General features: G+C 47.9%; 2 pseudogenes; one reads left to right on the top strand and one right to left on the bottom strand.

Annotated features, from left to right (window-relative positions):
• Positions 1-289: 289 nt before the first annotated feature.
• LOC136454253 (aquaporin TIP4-3-like) lies at positions 290-13,181 on the bottom strand (annotated as a pseudogene).
• Positions 13,182-17,276: 4,095 nt separating this feature from the next.
• Positions 17,277-21,902, top strand: LOC136449547 (transcription initiation factor TFIID subunit 15b-like; annotated as a pseudogene).
• Positions 21,903-22,903: the final 1,001 nt, after the last annotated feature.

Raw genomic sequence — 22,903 nt, 5'->3', positions numbered from 1 at the left:
ATTACTGGAACACAGGTATGCAGACCCACACGAAATTTTGTAGTTTTCTTCATGAGAAGAAGCCTTCTCAAACAAAAGCAAAACATGTGGAAAAATCAAAGAAGAAACCCAAGCTCGCGTACGTACACTGTATATACCACGCACACTGCACACACACACGAATGACTGGACCGGCCGAGACAGCATGCACGCATGCAAAAGGTCGATCAATCTCAATCACAATCCGTCGGCGCCAGCTCAAATCAAGCCAAATCACCCTCCGATCGACCCAACGCATGAATCATGCTGATCATGGGTCGTCGTCCTGGGGCAGCAGGTCGTGCGTGCGAGCGGCCGCCATGAAGCTGCACTCGTACACGACCACGGCGAGCGGGCCGACCCAGTACACCCAGTGGTGCGTCCAGACGCCCGTGGCGACGGCGGCCCGAACGACCTGGCCGGGTTCATGGACGCGCCGGACAGGACGGCGCCGGCGATGGAGTTGGCCCCGGCGAGGAGGCCGGTGAGCAGCGGGCCGGCGCCCGGGTGCAGCTTCCGCGCGTCGAGGATGGTGGCATAGATGACGAAGAGGAGGCGGAAGGTGAAGACGGTCTCCGCCACCACACCCTGCACGGGGCCCACGCCCTCCGCCAGCGCGTGCACCGGGGTGCCCAGCCCGCCGGTGAGCCACCTGAGCAGGAAGTTAGTTGATCTCCACCAATAGGCTCAACGGCCTATTGGGCCCTTGGATCTGCGTCCAGATCGGGGGCGTCCAACCCTAATATGGTTGGTGGGCCTCTGTCGCACAGTACTATAAAGAGAGGTGGGGATCAGGGCTCTAAATACGAGGTTGACCTAAGCCGCCATGAACCACCAACAGCTAAACCTAACCCGATCTAAAGAGAGTGCTGCCAGCGACGGGAAGACCCACTGACTTCGTCGTCACCACCAGACCACGACACCTCACGTCACTGTCGCCTCTGCATCGCCACAACTACGCTGGACTCCACCGCGCCGAGCTCCCACGACACCGGCGTCCACACGGCTGCGGCGCAACTACGCCAGGGCTAGATAGAGGAATAAATTTCTCCATCTAAGTAAGATGTTTACCCCCTGATCTATGTTTTAGAGGTACCACGATCTAACAATGGTATCGAAGCTATGTTGCCAGTGTGTAGATCTAGTATGGGGTAGAGAATTGAAAAGAAATCGAAGAGTAACAGAGGGTTCGATTCGGTTTGGATTGAAACCCTAACCCTAACCGGGTAAAAGAAAATGAAAAGAGACCGGGGGTGGCGGGCGTCACTCAACTGCCGGTCACCACCGCCACCGCGCGGCAAGAAAAGATCAGAGGGTTCAACCGAACCCAAACCGAAAAATGAATCGGATTAATCCTAACCCTAGCGAAACCCTAACCCTAACTGGGTGAAGGAAAGACGTAAGAAGAGGGACTCGGCTTCAAGAAGAACCCGAATATGAGCTCAAACCCACGAAGAACTCGATGGGAAAGATGAATAGTGACTCCAGTGATTCAAACCCTAACCCTAACTTGACGTAACCCTAACCTTAATCCCCAATCGGATGAAATCCGAGAAGAACGGAGAAGAAGATCCAAAAATAGATGAAGAAAAGGAGAAAGGGGAAAAAGGGGAAGGGGCCTACCTCGCCGTTCATCGTGCTGCTGCCTCGGCGACGCGTGGGAAGACGGCCGAGCCATGCGAGCTCCAGCCAAGGGCACCGCCGCTAGTCCGCTCGACGATGGCGCGCTCACCCGTTGGGGAGCGCGCGCGCCGGCGAGGGGGCCGGCGCCGGTGCCATACTCCACTGTGCTCTCGCTCTCGGTCGCTACGTGCTGAAGTGAGAGAAGGGGAGGAAGGAGAGTGAGGCTAGGGTTAAAGGGGGCTGACCGCTCGGGGGAGCGAGGTCTCGCCGCCGCGAACGACGGTGCCTTCTCTCTCTCTCTCGGCTCCGGTCGCTGCTCGCTGCTGCTGTGTTGAGGGAGAAGGAGCGTGGGCATAGAGAGAGAAGACGGAGGGGCGAGTGGGCTAGGGTTTTGGGTGAGATGGTCGCGGCGGTGGTTTTGTTCACGCGAAAAAGAAGCTGAGCCATCGATCTTGATCGAGCGGCCGCGAACGGCCGGGCCGGCTTTCGGCAGAGGCGGGCGCGAGCGCTGGGCCATTTTCCTAACCCAGGCCCAGGTTACGGCCTGGGCATGGGGGAGCACAAGGGAGAGCGCACGCGCGGCAGTGAGCCATGGGCCGCTTTGTCGGTTGGGCCGACAACAGTGAAAGAAATGAGTCTGTTTTTTTTTCTTTTCTAGTAAAAGTTTTATTTCCTGATAAATGGATAAATTGCTCAAAGAAAATAGAAAAGAGATTTTTCCTGTGGGTAAAATTCAATAAATTGAGATTATTTTTTAGCTGCTAAAGAAATTGTTTACTCTCTAGTTATTTTAAACCAACGTGATATTTAATTAAAAAAAAGAGATTTTGACATGATTATGATGTTGTTATTTTCTGACCAACGTTGTTAACAACAATATCGTAATCAACCAACGTGATATTTAATTGGAGAAAAAGAGATTTTGACATGATTATGATATTGTTATTTTCTGACCAACGTTGTTAATAACAATATCGTAATTTTAATGATTTTATGCATTGTTTCTATTTCTGCCCAACAGTGATGTAGATTTAATGTATAAATAATTGTATGTTTTAATTTTGATCAATGTTGGAATCAAGACATGCAATTGTTGTTATTATTTATGTTCTCACTCTATATGAATTGTGTTGCTAGGCGGATATAACTTGATGGGTTGTATCAAAGAGACCCCACTCTCAAAGGTGATAACTATATGAAGTGAAAGAAAAAGATTGACCTGGCCTTCTTCTTGGCTGAGGTGGACTGGGTAGTCACCTCACCGTGTCCCACTAAGCCTGTGGCACCGGTGAGGGTGACAAACGAGGCTGATGCCGCTTGGGCAACTAGAGAGAGGGATTTTGAATCCCAAAAGATGTTCTATGACCCTGAGCATAGAAAGTGGGTCACTGCCAACAAGAAATGGCTGTGATAAAGAACTTGATTGAGCCTGCAATTGTGGGCTCAATCCTAGAGTGTGACACGGTCACCGAGTACCTCGATAGAATAAAGAGTCAGTTCACTGACTCTTCAAAGATATATGCTACCCAGCTGATAAAGCAGCTGGTGATAGAGTGGTACTCTGAAAATGGTGGCATAAGAGAGCACATATTATTTGTTATCACTACGTGATGATGTGAATGTTGTATGCGATGATGAAAACGTTGCGTGCGACAATGAGAATGTATCCTCATCTGCGGATGTAAACAGAAAATGAAAGAGAGCTCACGATGCGTCGTCGAAATTATGGCACTGTCGTTTAGGCCATATTTCGAGGGGAAGAATAGAAAGAATAGTTAAGAATGATATTCTTACTCCATTAGAGTTCTCAGATTTAGAACAATGCAGAGAATGCATAAAAGAAAAGTATGTAAAGAAAATTAAGAAAGATGTCAAACGAAGCGCAAGAATTTTACAGATTATTCACACAGACATCTATGGTCTGTTTCCTGTAAAGAGTGTGGATGGTTATGATTCGTTCATAACATTCATAGATGATTACTCTCGTTATGGCTATATTTATCCAATCAAAGAAAGAACAGAAGCATTGGATAAATTTAAGATATTTAAGGCAGACCTTACCGTTGAGCCTGTGGATGAAGACGTTAAAAACCGTCATTCATATTCTCAATAGAGTATCAAGTAAGTCGGTGCCCAAAAACACCGTATGAGTTGTGGACAGGAAGAGTACCCTCACTAAACCACTTACGTGTGGGGGGAGTCCTGCTGAGGCTAAAGTATTTAACCCAAACATTGGGATGCTAGATCCCAAAACAGTAAGTTGCTATTTCATTGGCTACCCATAAAAGTCAAAAGGTTTTCGTTTTTACTGTCCAGACAGACATACAAAGTTTGTGGAAACGAGACACGTTGTCTTCCTAGAGGATGAAATGATGAGGAAGAGCATGGTAGCTCGAGAAATTGACCTTGAAGAGAAGCGGGTGCATGCACCCACTCCGATAATTCATGAGCCATTTCTCTCACTATCTGTTGTCGCTGCACTGACAGAGCAAGATACTGTGGTGCCAACACATGTTGTTATTCTGCCTATGGCAACAATGAATGACGATGAGGAACATGTTCTGCAGGAACCTATAGAACCTATTGCCACACATGAGGGGGAGCAACAACAGCCTCAAATAGAAGATGTGTCAAATATGGAGGCCCCTAGAAGGTCTCAAAGAGTTAGAAAATCAGTTATTATTGTTGACTATGAAGTATACAACACTGAGGAATTTCAAATGGAGAATGATCCTATCTCATTTGAAGAAGCCATGAGAAGTGATCATTCATCAAAGTGGTTTGAGGCCATGGAAGATGAAATGAAAATCTATGAATGCCAATAAAGTTTGGGACTTAGAAATAATTCCTAAAGAAGCCAAAACAGTAGGCTATAAATGGGTCTACAAAATAAAACTTAACTCTCAAGAGAATATAGAAAGATATAAAGCGCGACTTGTGGCAAAAGGCTTTACGCAAAGAGAAGGGGTTGATTACAATGAGACCTTTTCTCCAGTCTCATGTAAGGATTCCTTCAGAATCATAATGGTATTAGTGGCACATTACGATTTAGAATTACATCAGATGAATGTAAAGACGACATTTCTCAACGGAGACTTGGAGGAAAATATTTACGTGGCACAACCGAAAGGTTTTGTCATGGAAGGAAAAGAACGAATGGGATGTCGCCTAAAGAAATCCATTTATGGATTAAAACAAGCTTCAAGATAGTGGTACTTGAAGTTTGAGCAGACAATAAGGAATTTTGTGTTTAAAGAGAATGTAGAGGACAATTGTGTCTATGCAAAGTTTAAGAATGGGAAGTTTATCTTCCTTGTCCTATATGTGGATGATATCTTATTTGCTTGTAGTGATGTCAGTCTACTACCGGAGACAAAGAAGTTTTTGTCCTCAAAATTTGATAGGAAAGATCTTGGTGAAGCTTCGTTCGTTCTAGGGATCGAGATTTACCGAGATAGAAGTAAAGGGGTATTAGGACTGTCACAAAAGGCATACATAGAAAAGATCTTAAAGAAATTTAGTATGCACAAATGTAGTCCCTCACCTGCTCCTATAGTCAAGGGCGACAGATATGGGGATTTTCAATGCCCTAGAAACCAGTATGAGATCGATCAAATGAAAACGGTTCCATATGCTTCAGCTGTCGGAAGCTTGCAATATACTCAAGTATGTACGCGCCCTGACTTGGCATTTGTTATCGGGTTACTTGGCAGATTCTAGAGCAATCCTGGAACAGAACACTGGAAATTAGTAAAGAAAGTCTTGCTTTATTTGCAAGGAACGAAAAACCTCATGATGACGTATAGAAGATTAGATTCACTCCATATAGTGAGATATTCAGATTCTGATTATGCGGGAGATGATAGAAAATCCATGTCTGGATATATATTCACTCTCGTAGGGGGAGCTATTTCATGGAAAAGCTCAAAGCAAACCGTCACTACATCGTCCACAATATATGCCGAGTTTGTAGCGTGTTATGAGGCAACGGGGCAGGTGAACTGGCTAAAGAAGTTCATATCCGGTTTGAAGGGGTTGACGACATCTATAGACCACTTAAGTTATACTGCGATAATAATCCGGCAGTACAGTATGCTCACAACAATAAGTCAAGTGGTGTTGCCAAACACATTGACATAAAGTATTATGTTGTGAAAGATAAAGTCCGGGATCATGTCATAAGTCTTGAGCATATAAGTACCGAAAAGATGCTCGTGGGTCCGTTTATAAAAGGCTTACCACCCAACGTGTTCAGAGAACATGTAGCTGGCATTGGTTTAAGAGAAAGCCAAAAATTCCTAGATAAAAGAAGGCCCAAAGTAAAGTATCTATTTTAGAACAGAGTGGTGTGTTGTAGCTGTTAAATCTATCGGCAATTGACCGTGACGATGAAACATGCTCTATGCGCTAATCTGTAATGGAATGAACAAAAGTAAATGATATGAAATTGAAGATGGTAGTGAGATCAAGGGGAAGAATGTTAGTTGATCTCGACGGTCTATTGGGCCCTTGGATCTGCGCCCTGATCGGGGACGCCCAACCCTAATGTGGTTGGTGGACCCCTGTCGCACAACACTATAAAAAGATGTGGGAATCAGAACTCTAACTACAAGGTTGACCTGAGCCGCCTTGAACCACCAACAGCTAAACCTAACCCGGTCTAAAGAGAATGCTGCCAGCGACGGGAAGACCCACTGACTTCGCCATCACCACCAGATCGCGGCACCTCGCGTCATCATCGCCTCTGCATCGCCACCACTACGCTGGACTCCACCGCGCCGAGCTCCCACGACACCGGCGTCCACGCGGCTGCGGCGCAACTACGCCAGGGCTAGGTAGAGGAACAAATTTCTCCATCTAAGTAAGATGTTTACCCCATGATCTACGTTTTAGATGTACCATGATCTAACAGGAAGCACGCCGCGGAGGAGCACAACATCTGGGTGGCGATGTACAGGGAGGAATGGAACAGCGTGATGTGGCCGCCGACGGCCAGCGACAGCGTCACGGTCGGGTTGACGTGGCCGCCGGAGATGTGGAACCCCGCCGTCGCGATCACTGACACCACCAGCGCCTACCCCAGCGCCACCGCCGTCAGGGTGCCTCCGGCATTGCTACCCTTCGTCGTCCCTCCTGTATCACATGCATGTCCGTACGTATGGACTGGACCGACCATACCGGCCATCCAGCAACTAATGAACGGCAATACAACAGGTAATTGAAAGCACATGGATGCAGCACGTCTCAAAAAAAAGCACATGGATGCATGCAGCGGATCCATGAGTTTGCTCTGCATGTGTACAGTTAGCGGCGATAGGCCTATCGGTTAGCAGATAGCCAACATTCTGCGGCAACAGCAGCCGTCGGCTTGTCGGCTCCTGGAAAGCCGATAGGTGTTCTTTTTAATCAAATACTACATTTACAACTAATCATTAACAAAATATTATTTAATAAAAATTCCACAATAAGGTAGGTACGTGCCAGTAGCTACTGTAGCACTTGTACTAGGTGACGGCACTGAATCCCTGCTGGGTCACAATAAGCTAGGCTACTTACCAGCAGCTACTGTGGACTGTGTAGAATGTTTTTGCATCAATTAGCATGCTTGACCATGCTGGGTCACATTTCTATCCAATTTGCTCCTACTCCAGTGCGCCGTTAAAATGTTTTTTATTCCAAAAGGATGGCAAAAGTTTTGCCATGATTTTATTAGAAGCAGAAAATAAAACAAATGATGGTCTAATTTTTTGAGTGCAAATCGGATCAAAAAGTGCCGCTAAAATGCAGCTGAAGTGTTTCTCAGGCCACTAACCATAGATGCTAAAATATAGCTGAAGTACGTGTTAGCACCTATCACCTATGTGTCATATTTTCACATTTTAACTACGATACCCGTCCGGATGCGGCTCATTCTCATCCACTCATGCGCTCTCTCTCTCGAAAAACATATATCCACTGCGCTTATCCGCTCATCCGCCCGTCACGGCGTGAGTGCGTGGACACACATCCGTCCTCCCCACTCCGCCCTGCCACGCCCCTTCCACCACCGCGCGCTCGTCGGCTGTCATGCCGTGCCCCGTGCCCCATCGCCGGCAGCGCCGCATCCTGTCCCAGACACTCCGCTCGCTCCATCGTCGTCCGTCCGCACTACTACACAAAATGATTTTACAAGACGGTGCATTTTTATTAACGGAGGCGGTCATAAAATCCAACCGCCGCGGTTAATGCCTACGATTAACGTAGGCGGGCATTTTTTATTTACCGAGACGGGCACTTTTAGCCGCCTCTTAAAATCGATTTACGGAGGCGGGGTCTTAAGGCAACCGCCTCCAAAAATCCTCTATTTTCGGAGGCAGTCATCTTAAAGAAACCGCCTCCAAAAATCTATTTTCGGAGGCGGGCACATTGTAAAGCCCGCCTCTAAAAATAGTGGCCCAGTTCCTAGCCCAAGCAAAACCCCACATCTATCCTCCCCCAGGCTCATATATAAGCGACACCTAGGGTTACGCTCTCCCAGAGCCGCTCCCCTCCCGCACTTTGTCTCCCTCGGCGCCGCGCCTGAACCCTCCCTCTCCGTCTCCACACTCGGCCCTCACTCTCCCTCTCCTCTCGGCACCCTCACTCTCCCTCTCCCTCTCTCCGACCCTCACAGCGGCGTTCCTCTCCCTCCCCCCCTCCCTCCTGAAGGCGGCACCTCTCGTGCGGCCCCTACAGAGGGAGTACATACTTGTACCTTGTAGTACGTGATAGAGACATGTTTAATTAGATTCTTTGTGTGTAGGCCCGGAAAGTAACGCAGAGGTGTACCTAGGTAGCCCACTGTACAAATCCTAGCACGCAGTAAGTAAATAAATAAATGGAATTAAAGGGGGAGATGGATGAAGCTAAACGACACTGAACGGCTAGTGGTTTGAGCTTCAGTGCTTCACTGTGCCGCTGTTAAAACCTCTGCTATGCTCTTCTTCACTAAAGAAATAAAGGCCAAGGCAATCTACCACTACCAGTACACACTCCAGTGTCCTGTAGATGACGACATGTAGTACGGAGTACACGAGAGCGATGGCATGCATGCATCCATGTGCTGCTGTTGCAGCCTGCACTGCATGCGGGTTGGCCTATCGGTCAGCCGTTGCGGTACGAGTCGACCCACTCCGGTGACTTCTCGACTCCTGGACGGCCCATAGGTGTCCGTACTAGGTTCACTGTCCTTTTTAATAAATACTATATTTGCAACTAATTATTAAAAAAATATTATTTATTAAAAATTCCACAATAAGGTAGGCACGTGCCAGTAGTTACTGTAGCACTTGTACTAGGTGACGGCACTGAATCCCTGCTGGGTCACAATAAGCTAGGCTACTTGCCAGCAGCTACTGTGGACTGTGTAGAATGTTTTTGCATCAATTAGCACGCTTGACCATGCTGGGTCACATTTCTATCCAATTTGCTCCTACTCCGGTGTGCCGTTAAAATGTTTTTTATTCCAAAAGGACGGCAAAAGTTTTGTCATGATTTTATTAGAAGCAGAAAATAAAACAAATGATGGTCTAATTTTTTGAGTGCAAATAGGACCAAAAAGTGCCGCTAAAATGCAGCTGAAGTGTTTCTCAGGCCACTAACCATAGATGCTAAAATATAGCTGAAGTACGTGTTAGCACCTATCACCTATGTGTCATATTTTCACATTTTAACTACGATACCCGTCCGGATGCGGCTCATTCTCATCCACTCATGCGCTCTCTCTCTCGAAAAACATATATCCACTGCGCTTATCCGCTCATCCGCCCGTCACGGCGTGAGTGCGTGGACACACATCCGTCCTCCCCACTCCGCCCTGCCACGCCCCCTTCCACCACCGCGCGCTCGTCGGCTGTCATGTCGTGCCCCGCGCCCCATCGCCGGCAGCGCCGCATCCTGTCCCAGACACTCCGCTCGCTCCATCGTCGTCCGTCCGCACTACTACACAAAATGATTTTACAAGACGGTGCATTTTTATTAATGGAGGCGGTCATAAAATCCAACCGCCGCGGTTAATGCCTACGATTAACGTAGGCGGGCATTTTTTATTTACCGAGACGGGCACTTTTAGCCGCCTCTTAAAATCAATTTACGGAGATGGGGGTCTTAAGGCAACCGCCTAAAAAATCCTCTATTTTCGGAGGCAGTCATCTTAAAGAAACCGCCTCCAAAAATCTATTTTTGGAGGCGAGCACATTGTAAAGCCCGCCTCCCAAAATAGTGGCCCAGTTCCTAGCCCAAGCAAAACCCCACATCTATCCTCCCCCAGGCTCATATATAAGCGACACCTAGGGTTACGCTCTCCTAGAGCCGCTCCCCTCCCGCACTTTGTCTCCCTCGGCGCCGCGCCTGAACCCTCCCTCTCCGTCTCCACACTCGGCCCTCACTCCCCCTCTCCTCTCGGCGCCCTCACTCTCCCTCTCTCCGACCCTCACAGCGGCGCCCCTCTCCCTCCCTCCCTCCCTCCCGAAGGCGGCACCTCTCGTGCGGCCCCTGCGGAGGGAGTACGTACTTGTACCTTGTAGTTTGTGATAGAGACATGTTTAATTAGATTCTTTGTGTGTAGGCCTGGCAGGTAACGCAGAGGTGTATCTAGGTAGCCCACTGTACAAAATCCTATCACATAGTAAGTAAATAAATAAATGGAATTAAAGGGCGAGCTGGATGAAGCTAAACGACAGTCAACGGCTAGTGGTTTTAGCTTCAGTGCTTCACTGTGCCGCTGTTAAAACCTCTGCTCTGCTCTTCTTTACTGAAGAAATAAAGGCCAAGGCAATCTACCACTACCAGTACACACTCCAGTGTCCTGTAGATGACGACATGTAGTACGGAGTACACGACAGCGATGGCATGCATGCATCCATGTGCTGCAGCTGCAGCCTGCACTGCGTGCGGATAGGCCTATCGGTCAGCGGATAGCCGATAGTCCTATTGGTCAGCGAATAGCCGACACCCCCCGCCGATAGGCCTTTTGTGGTATGAGTCGGTCCACTCTAGTGACTTGTCGGCTCCTGGACGGCTGATAGGTGTCCGTACTAGATTTGCTGTTCTTTTTAATCAAATACTACATTTGCAACTAATCATTAAAAAATATTATTTAAAAAAAATCCCACTATAAGCGAGCTCGGACGAGTTGATGACGGCGGTGGCGAGCTCGAAATGCTCGCGGTCGTACGTGAAGGCGTGCGAGAAGGCGCTGCCCACGGTGATGACGTCGTTCGGTCCCAACATCTTCATCTTGAGGTAGGTGTAGTTGGGGATCGCCATGAATTTGGCGTAGCATGGCCACCCCAAGATGGCGTGGTAGGACCCTGGGAAGTCCACCACTTCGAAGGTGAGGACCTCCGAGCGGAAGTTGGCTTGGTTGCCAAACGTGACGGGCAGGTCGATCTACCTGAGCGGGTACGCCAGCGCTCCCGGGATCACGCCGTGGAAGGGAGAGCCCGCTGGACGGAGTTCTGACCAGGGGATGTGCATGGCGTCGAGGGTGTCGATGTAGAGGATGTTGAGGCCGCAGCCTCCGTCCATCAGCACCTTGGTGAGGCGCTTCTTGCGGATGATGGGGTCGACGACGAGTGGGTAGCATCTTGGTCTGGCGACGTGGGAGGGATGGTCCCTCTAATCGAAGGTGATCCGAGATTCCGACCAGTTAAGGAAGGAGGGGACGGCAGTCTCGGCGGCGCATGCCTCTCTGTAGCGTACCTTGTGCTGACGCTTGGAGCAGATGGCGCTGGATCCCCCGAAGATCATGATGCATTCCTCGGGGGTGGGGAAGTTGTCCCCGTCCTTGCCCACCATGCCTCCTTTCTCTGCCGCCTCTTTTCCATCTCCTTCTTTTGGCCCGCCGGCCTGTCACAGAAAACGTTTGAGGAGCTCGCAGTCCTTGTAGAGGTGTTTGATGGGGTAGGTGTGGTTGGTGCATGGGCTATCCATGAGCTTGTTGAAGTGGTCAGGCAGGCCCTACTGGGGCTGCTTGCCCGCGCGATCAGATACGGCGACCAACGCGGTGTTGGCCGATCGGCGCCGATCCTTTTTGTTCTTCTTGCCCCTTAGCGTGGAGGGCCCCCCATCTTGGTCCTTGCGCTTGGCCTTGCATTTGGCTCAGCCTCCGTTAAAGACCACTCCGACCGCCTCCTCGCCGGAGGCGTGGTTTGTGGCGACATCGAGCAGGTCGCTGGTGGTACGGGGCTTCAGACACCTAAGCTTGTGGAACAGGGACTCGCAGGTTGTCCCAGAGAGGAATGCATTGATGATGTCCGTGTCGACGACATCAGGAAGGGAGTTGCATCGTTTGGAGAACCTATGGATGTAATCCTGCAGGGACTCGCTGGGCTCCTGCTGGCAGCTCTTAAGGTCCCAGGAGTTACCAGGGCGGACATACGTCCCCTAGAAATTTCTGATGAAGACCCTCTTGAGGTCCGCCCAGTCATGGATGCTGTCGTGTGGGAGAAATTCAAGCCATGCCCAAACATGTTCCCCGACGCAGATAGGGAGATATTGAATGATGAAATAGTCATCATCCACCCCTTCGGCTTGGCAGGCGAGTCGGAAATCTTTGAGCCATATACTGGGGTTCGTCTCCCCGGTGTACTTGGCGATGTTGGTGGGTGGTCGAAAGCGCTGTGGGAACAGCGCTCTCTGGATGCGTTGGCCAAAGGCCCATGGTCCCGGGTCATCCGGGTTGGGACTCCGATCGTTTAGCCGGCGACCATGCCTAGGGCGTGTTTCACCACTACCCTCGATGGTCTAGCCAGGGCCCATGTCACCTGCCCTCACTGCTGCCCGATGGACGTCATCATCATACCGGGCCTGATGCTGGTTGCTGATGATGCTACGAGCGTTTTGGTTCAGACCAAGCTGTTCACGTATCGATGGTCAGTGTGGAGCAGGCGCTAGGTCGAACCGCGGTGTAGTTGTGGCCTCCTATGTCGCTCTTGGTGTCTATAGCGGTGAGCGGATGGAGCGATCCATCTAGTGCGTCCCCACTACCCTGGTGGGGAGAGAGGCCACGAGTCAGAGTCGCAATGCGGAGCTTTCCGCCTGTTGAATGACGACGGCTTCCACCAATGTCTGAAAGTTCCGATGGACCGCTCGCTCCTAGGGGTCGATAGGCTCGGGAATACTACGCAGTAGCATTGCCGCAGTGGCAATGTTTTGGCTAGCCCAAGCGAACCATGGGGGGTCATTCCCCTCATCCATGATGTCGCGCTGGACCTAGCGGGCGTGCCCCCGGGCGCCGCTCGTTGGGTTACATGCATGGGGCGCAACATGCTGCATCGAGCGCACCGTTGTTGTAGCTCCTCGGCGTGCTCTTGTGCGAGCGCGAGGGCCCCCGCACGAGGGTCCAGAGGGGTATGAGTTTGCAAGGACTTTGCTACCACCAACGGCTGTCCCAGAGCATCTACCATGGCGCACTCCTGGGACAGACGGTGGCTAGGTGCCACATCGCCGATGCTGGAGCCATCGCTCTTAACCTCATCATCTACGAGTTCATAGAAACAGGTGGGAGTGTAGCTCGCCATCCCCACAAATTCGGATATTAGAGGAGGCGACGTCAACATCTTTCGGAGCCCTTGGGCATACGCGTCCGTGGGGGATGCGAGGCCATAGTGGGACCGGCCGAATGGCGGTTGCGGTAGAGACAACGGGGTCCCTCCAGAGAATTGGCAGAAGATAACAAATAGTGAGTAAATAACAGCATGTAATTATTCACAGTGGGGTTTTAGTAGAGCGTTTGCTCGGAATGAAGCGCAGACGCCTCATCATTGAAGTCATCGGGAGTCCCAGAGCCGATGAAGGGCATCCCCCCGACGGGCGCTGGGATGGGTGCCTCCTCACAGAGGTGCAGCACATCGAGCTGGTCGGCGATGAAGTCCAGGCTTCCAAAGAGGAAGGCCTAGGACGGCTCGAAGACAGGAGGCCCCCACATCCCAACATGTGGGAGTGTGGGTAACTCTAGTGAGCCGAGGCGAGTCGTATCGCTCGAGCCCGCCATGGCGACGGTGGAGGAAAGGTGGGCCATCCGATGACCAAAAGTGTGAACGTACAGCGTCTTCCCCACGGACGACGCCAACTGTCAGTGCAGAAAGTGACCAACACATAAATATTTGTAGTTTTACCATACATTGTGATCGGATGTGGCCTAGCACTCAATGATACATGGTTTATATTGGTTCAGGCAATGTGGCCTACATCCAGTTTGAGTCGGTTAGTGACTTTATTCCTGAGCCCAGGTGCTCGAAGTTTGCTGTGGGGTTACCAACTGAAGGGAGAAAGATGGGGGTGCAAGACTCTGGTCTGAAGGACCAAGAGTGATGGGAGCTCTGCTATGTGCTAAGTGTTCGAGCATGCGCTCTGTGTAGCTTTAGAGTGTCTAAAGCTATAGAGGGTGAATCGATGTAAGTGAACTGATGGATCTATCTATTGGGAGAGAGCACATCCCCTTTTATAGGTGAAGGGGACGGCCTTACAAGCGAGAGAGAGAGTGTGCATGCTACTAAGTCTTGTTGCCCACGTCGTCGGGTACAAGATGATGCTAGGCGCCCATAACATTATTATCGTCAGGCGCATGTGGGAGGTTTTACCATATTCACCATGTATGGTAGATGACGACGCCCACAACACTATTGATGTATAGAGGCATGTGGAGGGAGCCTTACCACGTTTGTCTGGTATGAAGTTGATGGCGCCCACAACACTGTAGGGCAAATGTCGGCGCCCACAACACTGCTTGGGTTTTGGCATGCCTGGAAGGTTGTAGGGCACCCTTCTGATATGTCCAGTCAGAAACTGTCCTACAGGTGTGCTGGGTATGGTCCTCGGTATCACGGTCGACTTGAGTGCCCTGCCTTACTGGCTCCATCCGTTTCCTGGTCCTCACCAAGCGGGCGTCCTCGATCGGTTGGTTCTAGTCGGCTCTAACTGCGCTAGTCGGAGAAGAGCTGTAAGCAGGGGTTCGGTACATCCCTAGTTGGAGTTGGAGGCGGTGTTTGGCCAGGCCTTCCGGTCGGAGAGGCAGACCGGAGTCGGAAGCGAGCGCTGCTCCTCCTTAGCGAGGCCTTTCGGTCGGAGACTGGATCGCCCTTCTAGCCTATCGTTTAGGTGTTTGGGCCGGCCCAGGAGTTACGCGTCGTTCGCAACGTCGTCTGCTGGGCGAGCCTTTACTGGGAAGCCAGTCCATGAGGGACTCCGGGTTTATGAATCCGACATGGCTTTTCTATCTAAAAAACAAGATGTCGATTTTCTATTCCGGTGCTGCTGCTCGTGCTCTCCCCGGCCTCTCTCTCCTACTTGCTCCTGCTCCTGCTCATGTCCCTTCCTCTACCTATGCTCCGTGTCGTTGCCTCCCGCTCTCGCCATCCCTCCTTCTTACCCGCCACCAACGGAGGAGAGGCAACATCAGCAGCAGGCTCCTAAGGTCGCGCGCCCACTGCCACCCCTTCTCTAGCACACTGTGGGGGTGCGTCGCCGTAGGGACCGCGCTCGCCTATCCTATCGCTGGTGCGGCACAGCCGCTCATCATCGGGGCTGCGCCTAGCCGCCCGCCCACTGGCATCCCTCCTCCCTCGCAACTCCGTGGCATCGAGCTCCGCGTCGACGAGCCTCCATTTGTCCAAGCAGCAAGTAGATGTTGCGCTTGAAAGCGCATGTTGCAAGTGTATGTTTTAAGTGTTTTAGATGTTTTAGAGGTATATTGCAATTATTTCATATTGATGTTGCAAAACTAGATCGAGATGTTGCATATTTTGCAATGGCTTTTTTCAAGCGTTTTCAGGTGTTTTTACTAGTGCTTCACACATATATTGCAAGTGTTTTAACCGCTTCGAACATATGTTGCAAATATTTTTATTTGGATGTTTTAAAAGTAGATCATGTGTTACATCTCCCTCGTCTTCTGCTGCCTCGCCTCGATGTCTCCTCCTCTTTCTCGATGCTGGTGATGTTTGGGCTGTGTGGACCCACGTGGGGGCGGGCGGCGTGGGTGAGGCGAGTCGTTGAAGCGGCACGAAATCTGAGCGGGTAGGACATGTAGCATGAAGCAGGTGCGAGGTGGGGAGCTGTGTCCGAACACGGACCTACCAGTCTGGGCGCTAACCAGACCGGGGCCAAAAACACGAGCATACGAGCAATGTAACTGCCGCAGTCTCACCATGCCCTGTTCGCTTGGCTGATAAGCCATGACTGAAAGTACTGTTGACTGATTTGTTGTGAAAGAAAAATATTGTTCGTTGGCTGAAAAAGTACCGCTTATAAGCCAAGCGAACAATGATACTGGTATATATTCCAAGAAGCCAATCGGCCCACTTTCGGTCACCCAAACCGCCGTGTAACAGCCCACCACTGCTAAGCACAGTATAATTTATCCCGGTTGCAACTTGGAAACATGGCTTCTTTTTGGAGCCTTTTACCTGTGTGCCATTATAAAAGATTGAAATTACCTGTGTACCATTGAAATTTTCAAAAGTTCTCCTGTACCCTTGCACGAAATTTCTTTTCCCTACATGCCACTTCCGTCTATTTTGCCGGTAACAACAGCTAACGACCAATCGAAAAGACGATTTTGCCCTTAGTGGTAGAATGCATCAAAATTTTGATTTTTCCCCTGGTGCCACTGTAACCGTCTATGTTGCCAAAAAACTTCACTTTTTCCTCTATACCGCTATAAAAAAATCACTGTAATAACTTGTATATGTGCACATAAAAATTCTAATAAATACAGTAAATTTGCGATACATTCAAAAAAATTGACAATTGCGACAGCCAAAATAAGTATTTAAATTAAGTACATTCAGGCATAAAAGAGGTCCAAATTTATCATCGATATGCATTTTTCATTTTAGCAAAACTAGATTTCCATTTTTCAACAAAACTGGATTTTCCATTTTAGCATTTTTCTATGCTTTGCTATGGATTTTCTAAATTTCAGCCGATTATTATATGTAATAAATAAAAGAAAAAGAAAAACCAGAAACAGACACTTTGCACTAGGCACCGTGGACCTTTCACTAATCAACCCGTAGTCAACTAGCATTGTTCACACCTATTCATATGAGTCACGAGTTTCGTATCTGGACCCAGCTAAAGTTTCTATTTCTTTTCCCACTCCCTCTTCTTCTTCCTCTCGACGCAGGAAACAGAGGAGGCGGCGGGAATCGTCGATCCACGACAGCCGAGGGCGACAGCAGAAGCTGCCCCGGCGCGTATCTCCTGCGCCCGCCCTGGCGCCCCGCGCGCGACGCTTCGAGGCCCGAGCGGATGCTCCCTCGCGCTCGCGGCCGCGCCTCCTTCCGCGCACGCTCGGCCGCCCGCGCCTCCCTGTTCCACGAGCTCTAGGGTTTCCCTTCAGGTGGTGAACGAAAAGCTCGGAATGAACCAGAAGCCACGGAGACGTGGATTGACTAGAAATAGTGATGGGCAAAAGAGTCATTTGGCATCTAGTTAGCACTCAGATCTGTTAAAATTAAACGGTAGAGTGACGGAAGTGGCACTAAGGGAAAAGAAATTTCATTTGATGGTAGTAAAGAACTTTTGGAAATTTTGATGGCACACAGGTAATTCTGATCTTTTATAATGGTATACATGTAAAATGCTCTTCTTTTTGCCCTAATCCAACATACCTCCCTGTCCGCATCACGAGCGCTCTATTCCGCCGTGTCTTCTCGAACCGTCCCAAACCCTAGGCCTAGGCGCGACCTGAGCCCATGTCAGGGTCTTACGGATCCGACGACTACCGCGGCGGTGGCGGCGGCGGCGGATACGGTGGCCGAGGTCGCGTTTGGATCCCCCGACCTGCGTGCGTGTGTCTGTCCCCCTGGATCTGATTCTGAGCGATTCGTGCTTGTGCAGGTGGCGGCGGCGGCGGCGGCCGTGGGCGCGGAGGCGGTGGAGAAGGGTATGGAGGTGGCGGCGCGGGAGGAGGATATGGAGGTGGTGGTGGTGGAGGCTACGGCGGTGGCGGTGGAGGCGGCCGAGGCGGCGGCGGCGGGTTCGGTGGCGGAGGACGAGGTGGCGGTGGTGGTGGAGGTGGCCGAGGTGGTGGCGGGCGCGGGGGTGGACGCGAAGGCGACTGGGTTTGCCCTGACGCAAGGTGCGTTTTCAATAGCTTGTTCGTCGATTGTCTGTTGGGACTAGATTCGTTGAATCGTGTTATTCCATACTGTGATGAGAATTCTGGCGTGTAGAGTCAAGTAAAACTGTTTTGAGATGTTTTTTTTGCGGTGTTTGGGTGATTGAATCATTATGCTGTCGGATAATGATTTGCATGCGGCATGGTGTGCAGGACCTAGCTCCCTGTTCCTTTAGCTTGATTTGCATCCATGTAGCTGGATGGTATATAGCTACCTGTTGTTTGCGTTGTCTTATTTACAGGACTTTAATAAGCTTTTATGGATTGAAACATTGGGTGTCTTGATTTCGTTATAATTCCAAAAGATTTGGGGGCTAGATGGCTAGTGATGACAATTTAAAGCTGAGTTTCATGGTTTTAAAATTTATTTGATATTTGACTTTGAGATGCAATTCAGGACAACTGTAATAGATGTATACATTTGATTAGGATTATAGGAAAGGGTTATGGTTTGTTTTTTTGGGTATAGTTTCATATATGTGTTCTTTTCTTTGTATGTAGTAGCTTTAGTTCTTCCATGATGCAGAAAGCTTAATCGTTTTATTATAACTGATTTCTTGATGTATCTCTTTCCTGAAAAATTTACGAATCTTGATGTAGTTGTGGCAATGTGAACTTCGCAAGGAGGACTGAATGCAATAAGTGTGGAGCACCATGCCCAAGTGGAGGTGGCGGCAGTGGGGGTGGGGGCTATAATAGGTCTGGTGGAGGTGGTGGGGGCTACAACAACCGTGGCAGTGGTGATTATGGTTCTGGAGGAGGTGGTGGTTTCGACAGAGATGGCGGAGACTACAATTCTGGTGGGCGTGGTGGTGGAGGTGGGGGCAGAGGAGGATACAATCGAAGTGGTGGTAGTGACCGTGGTTTTGATGACCACCGTGGTGGCAGAGGTGGCACCTATGGGGGACGAGATCAGGAGAACAAAAGGGGTAGTGAAGGTGGCTACAATGCCGGTGGCTATGGACAAGCTCCTCCACAAGGTCCTCCTTCCTATGGTGGTCCTGTGGGTGACTATGCAGCGCCTCCTAGCTCCTATGGAGGCAACAATGCTTATGGTTCAGATTCTGCAGTGCCGCCTCCTAATAGCTACAGTGGTGGCCCGGGCTCATACCCACCAAGCTATGGTGCCCCGCCTCCACACCAATATGGTGGTGCCCCAGGGGGCAAGGGGGTCTGCCTCCTACATATGATGGTGGATATGGTGGTCGGTCCATGCCTGGGGGTGGAGGATCTGGGGGTGCACCGCCACCTTATCATGGCGGTGGTGGTGGCGTCGGTTATACTGGTAGTGCTGACCCTGAACCAGCTGGAAAAGTTAAGCAGTGTGATGAAAATTGTGACGAGACATGTGACAATGCAAGGATTTACATCTCAAATTTGCCTCCTGATGTCACTGTTGAGGAATTACAGGAGCTATTTGGAGGAATCGGCCAGGTATAATTCAATTTACATCACTTCCTTTTGTGCGATCGTAATTGTATGCTTTACAAGATTATCATTTTCTCTAATGGTATATATATTTCATAATTCTGTAACAGAATTCATTACTTCTCTTTTACTAGTTTGCTAGTTAGATTTGTATGCCAGTAATTGTGCTCACTATAATTGTGCATTTTATAGCCAAAATTTCTACTGCTGAATAGGTAGAACAACCTTTAGTAGTAAACTAATTATTCTGTGTAATTATATTCATGCAATCTTCGAATGTGACTTCTGGTGATGGAAAATGTTATGGCTTACATCAAATCTAGTGTTTCACTGCATCCTTGGTTGTTATTATGCTTCTGAGAATTTTAGCTTATTTGTTTAGGATATCTGTATGGAACTGGTTTTTCTCGCCTTTCTATATTTAATAGTGTACAGTTGGTTTCACATTATGTTGAGTCTGTGATTAACTAACACTTTTTTAGAGTTTCATTTTTAGATTCTTATTATCAATCATCACTTTTTTAGAGTTTCATCTTGTTTTTGCATGAGCTATCATGCTGTTGAAACCAATTCATTTATTTAATGTGTTGCCGTTCATTTTCGTGTTATCTTTGCATCGGATGATTCTGCAATGCTTGCGGCTATTTTTTTTAAAGGTTGGAAGGATCAAGCAAAAACGTGGTTACAAAGATCAGTGGCCCTGGAACATAAAAATATATACTGATGACTCTGGAAAAGCCAAAGGAGACGCTTGCCTTGCTTATGAAGATCCTTCTGCTGCTCACTCAGCTGGTGGATTTTACAATAGTAAGATTTCTGTCGAGTTTTCAATGTTAGTGATATCAATTTCTCCAATGCATAGTCCAGTTCAGTTTCTAATGCATCTATTCTGTTCTAGATTATGACATGAGAGGCTACAAAATCAGCGTTGTGATGGCTGAGAAATCAGCACCCAGAGCAGCACCCTCTTATGGGCATGGGTAAGTAGTTTTTATCTGTTATTATCTGCTAGATGCGAAGTGTGGATTGCCATATCAAATTGAATCAATTAGTACTGGTATTGGAATTCCATAGTCTATGGAATTTCATTTGCATGACACTTTTAGCTACAAATGATAATTCCCGCCAGAAACAAAAACACATGATCAACTTTTATATGACGTGCACTGTTAACACTTCATTTTGATCTAGGCTTTGAATTAGCTTCATTTATAGGCTGATGGCTAATAGATAGTCCAACCAAACTGAGTTTGTAAATTGTTCTATCATACATAAGATCCTAATGGTTGATCAGAAACACAGCCCAAAGGTCATGATTTGTGCTTTCATTCAGGCCCTTTTATGATATACTTCAAAATAAGTAATACATGGGTGGTGAATGGTTACGTTTTCAGCTTTTGTTGGCTTGAACTCTCCTATAACTTCACAGAAGCTAATTAGTTGAACAAAGTAATATTGTGCTGATTGCAATACCATATATTATTAAAAATTCACTGATGGGAGGGGAAATAGTTAGAATGTGGCAACAGACGAAATAATTACATTTTTGTGTGCTATATTGTCATGTGCTAATGTTTACGAATTGAAATTATGTTTGTTTGTCATCTGTGAACCATGAGTGATTTCATCAAGGTTATTACACAAGCGGAAAAGGAAGCGCTTCAAATTTGTGTGCTAAATCATGATTCATGTGGATGCCCCTTTTATGTAATTTGGACTGTGTGATGTGTGCAGTGGTGGCCGCGGTGGTGGTGGACGCAGGGATAATTACAGAGATGGTGGGGGCCATGGACCCAATAGAAACCAGGGTGGTGGTTCGCGGTCACGGCCATACTGAAAATAACTAATATTGTTACTGTGATTTTCGTCTGTGAGAAACCATTTCTATTCCTGTTCTACGGATTTGTACTCATACAGGCGCATAAGGTAGGTTGTCTGCTTTCCTTATTGGACTTATGTTAAATTGTCATACACCAGTCTTGGTCGGACTTATGTTTGTCCAAAAGTGATTGATCTATGTTGTATGAATTTTTGCATAGAGGCAGATGGATATAAGCTCCAAATGCTGGTAGGTTTGTGATGTTTTTCAGGTGAGTGCCGATCCGTTATGATTGCTTATATTTCTTCGTTCTCTCGTTATTATTAATCTAATGCTTACATTCCACATGGTACCTCAGCCGGTGGATCACTCCTGTAAGCTTTGGATTTTGCTGTGAAGAACAGGCAGGGCAGTTTTGTTCTGTGATAGATTTATTAGATTTCGTGTATATTAGACGACATATCAACCAACATTCATAGAATGTTCGACATCCATTTTTGTTTGAATGGATGGAGGGGTTTTAACTTTGACTGTAGGATGTACTTAGCTTACGTTGCCACAAACATCTGGCTTCATATAGATGGTGACTTGTAGCTTATTTTGGTAAAGAGCCTATTCTTGGATCAAGGCTGCCCTATCTCATCATCCTCAGCAACACGATATGACGTTTTGTGTTAAAGTGGTGATTTATATATAAATAGAAGAGCAGATCGCGTGAATTGGTTAATTGACCTGGAGGTGTTTGACAACTTTTTCCTTTAAGTACCCATTCCTTGCACTGATCAGACATATCGGTCGCGTGGGCATGCAGATGGTGAACTAGGATTGGTATTTTCGTGGCTGAGGCTTCGTATTTGGGTTTTATTGTATTTGACTTCTTATTTGTTTGACATTTGTTGATTGAATTTTCATGAAGTGTGTGAATGATTGTACTGCTTGAGCAGTAGCCAATTAATACGCGACGGGCTTGTGACATGAAGCTACTGGACGTTGCAGAGTTGATTCAGTGCAAATCCGTTGTTGGCTGTTGCCGTGTTGATTCAGTGCAAAGCCAGTTGTGAAGTATTACAATCGGGAGAACTCGTCGGCCTAGTCATGTGCGCAAGAGCAAGTGTATTATAGCCAAACATTGCGGAGATTGGGAATCGAAAAGTTCAATCTCACTGGCAACGTAATACTACCTTGTTCCTAAATAAACTAAATGTCAATTGTTTTTTTAAGTTTGATCAAATCTATAGAAAATAACATGATTGTTTATGACACTAAATTATATTTCTATAGCGTGAGTCTTAAACATTGATGTTTTTTTTTCTACAATAATAAATTTGGTCAAATGTAAAAAAGTTTGACGTAAACAAAATCTAGAAATTGATTTATATAGGGACGAAACAAGTAATTTGAAGCATTTTTTGCGAAACTGTACAAACATTTATACGTACGCACACTCGTCCTTGAACGTGCCTCACTATCCTAAGAATGTCCATGCAAGATTGGACGAGCTGAGCTCCATTTTGAGCAGGTCGTACACTTCTTACTCCCTACTACAGTACTACGTTCGAAATAGAAGGCATGCTTCTGTTTTAAATTTAAACTTTTTATCTTTGACCAACGATTACTCTAATTTTATGAGAAGTTTATAGTAACAAAGTGCTACAAACATCTTCCTTCGGCAAAGGATGGGGATTCCAATTCAATAAAACCAAGAGGGACAGACAGATTAACCCACAAAATCCCAAATTTTGTACAAAGATTCAACCGAGCCTATACCTTGCACTTTTATGGATCCTGAGTTTTTTCATATTCATGAGCTATTGTTATATGTGTTGTACTATTATATATCTTCTAATCATAATATCTTTTGTAGTAAAAAC

The sequence above is a fragment of the Miscanthus floridulus genome, chromosome 5 (assembly GCF_019320115.1).
Source record: "Miscanthus floridulus cultivar M001 chromosome 5, ASM1932011v1, whole genome shotgun sequence".
Lineage (NCBI taxonomy): Eukaryota > Viridiplantae > Streptophyta > Magnoliopsida > Poales > Poaceae > Miscanthus > Miscanthus floridulus.
This window is presented reverse-complemented; position numbering and strand designations above follow the sequence as displayed.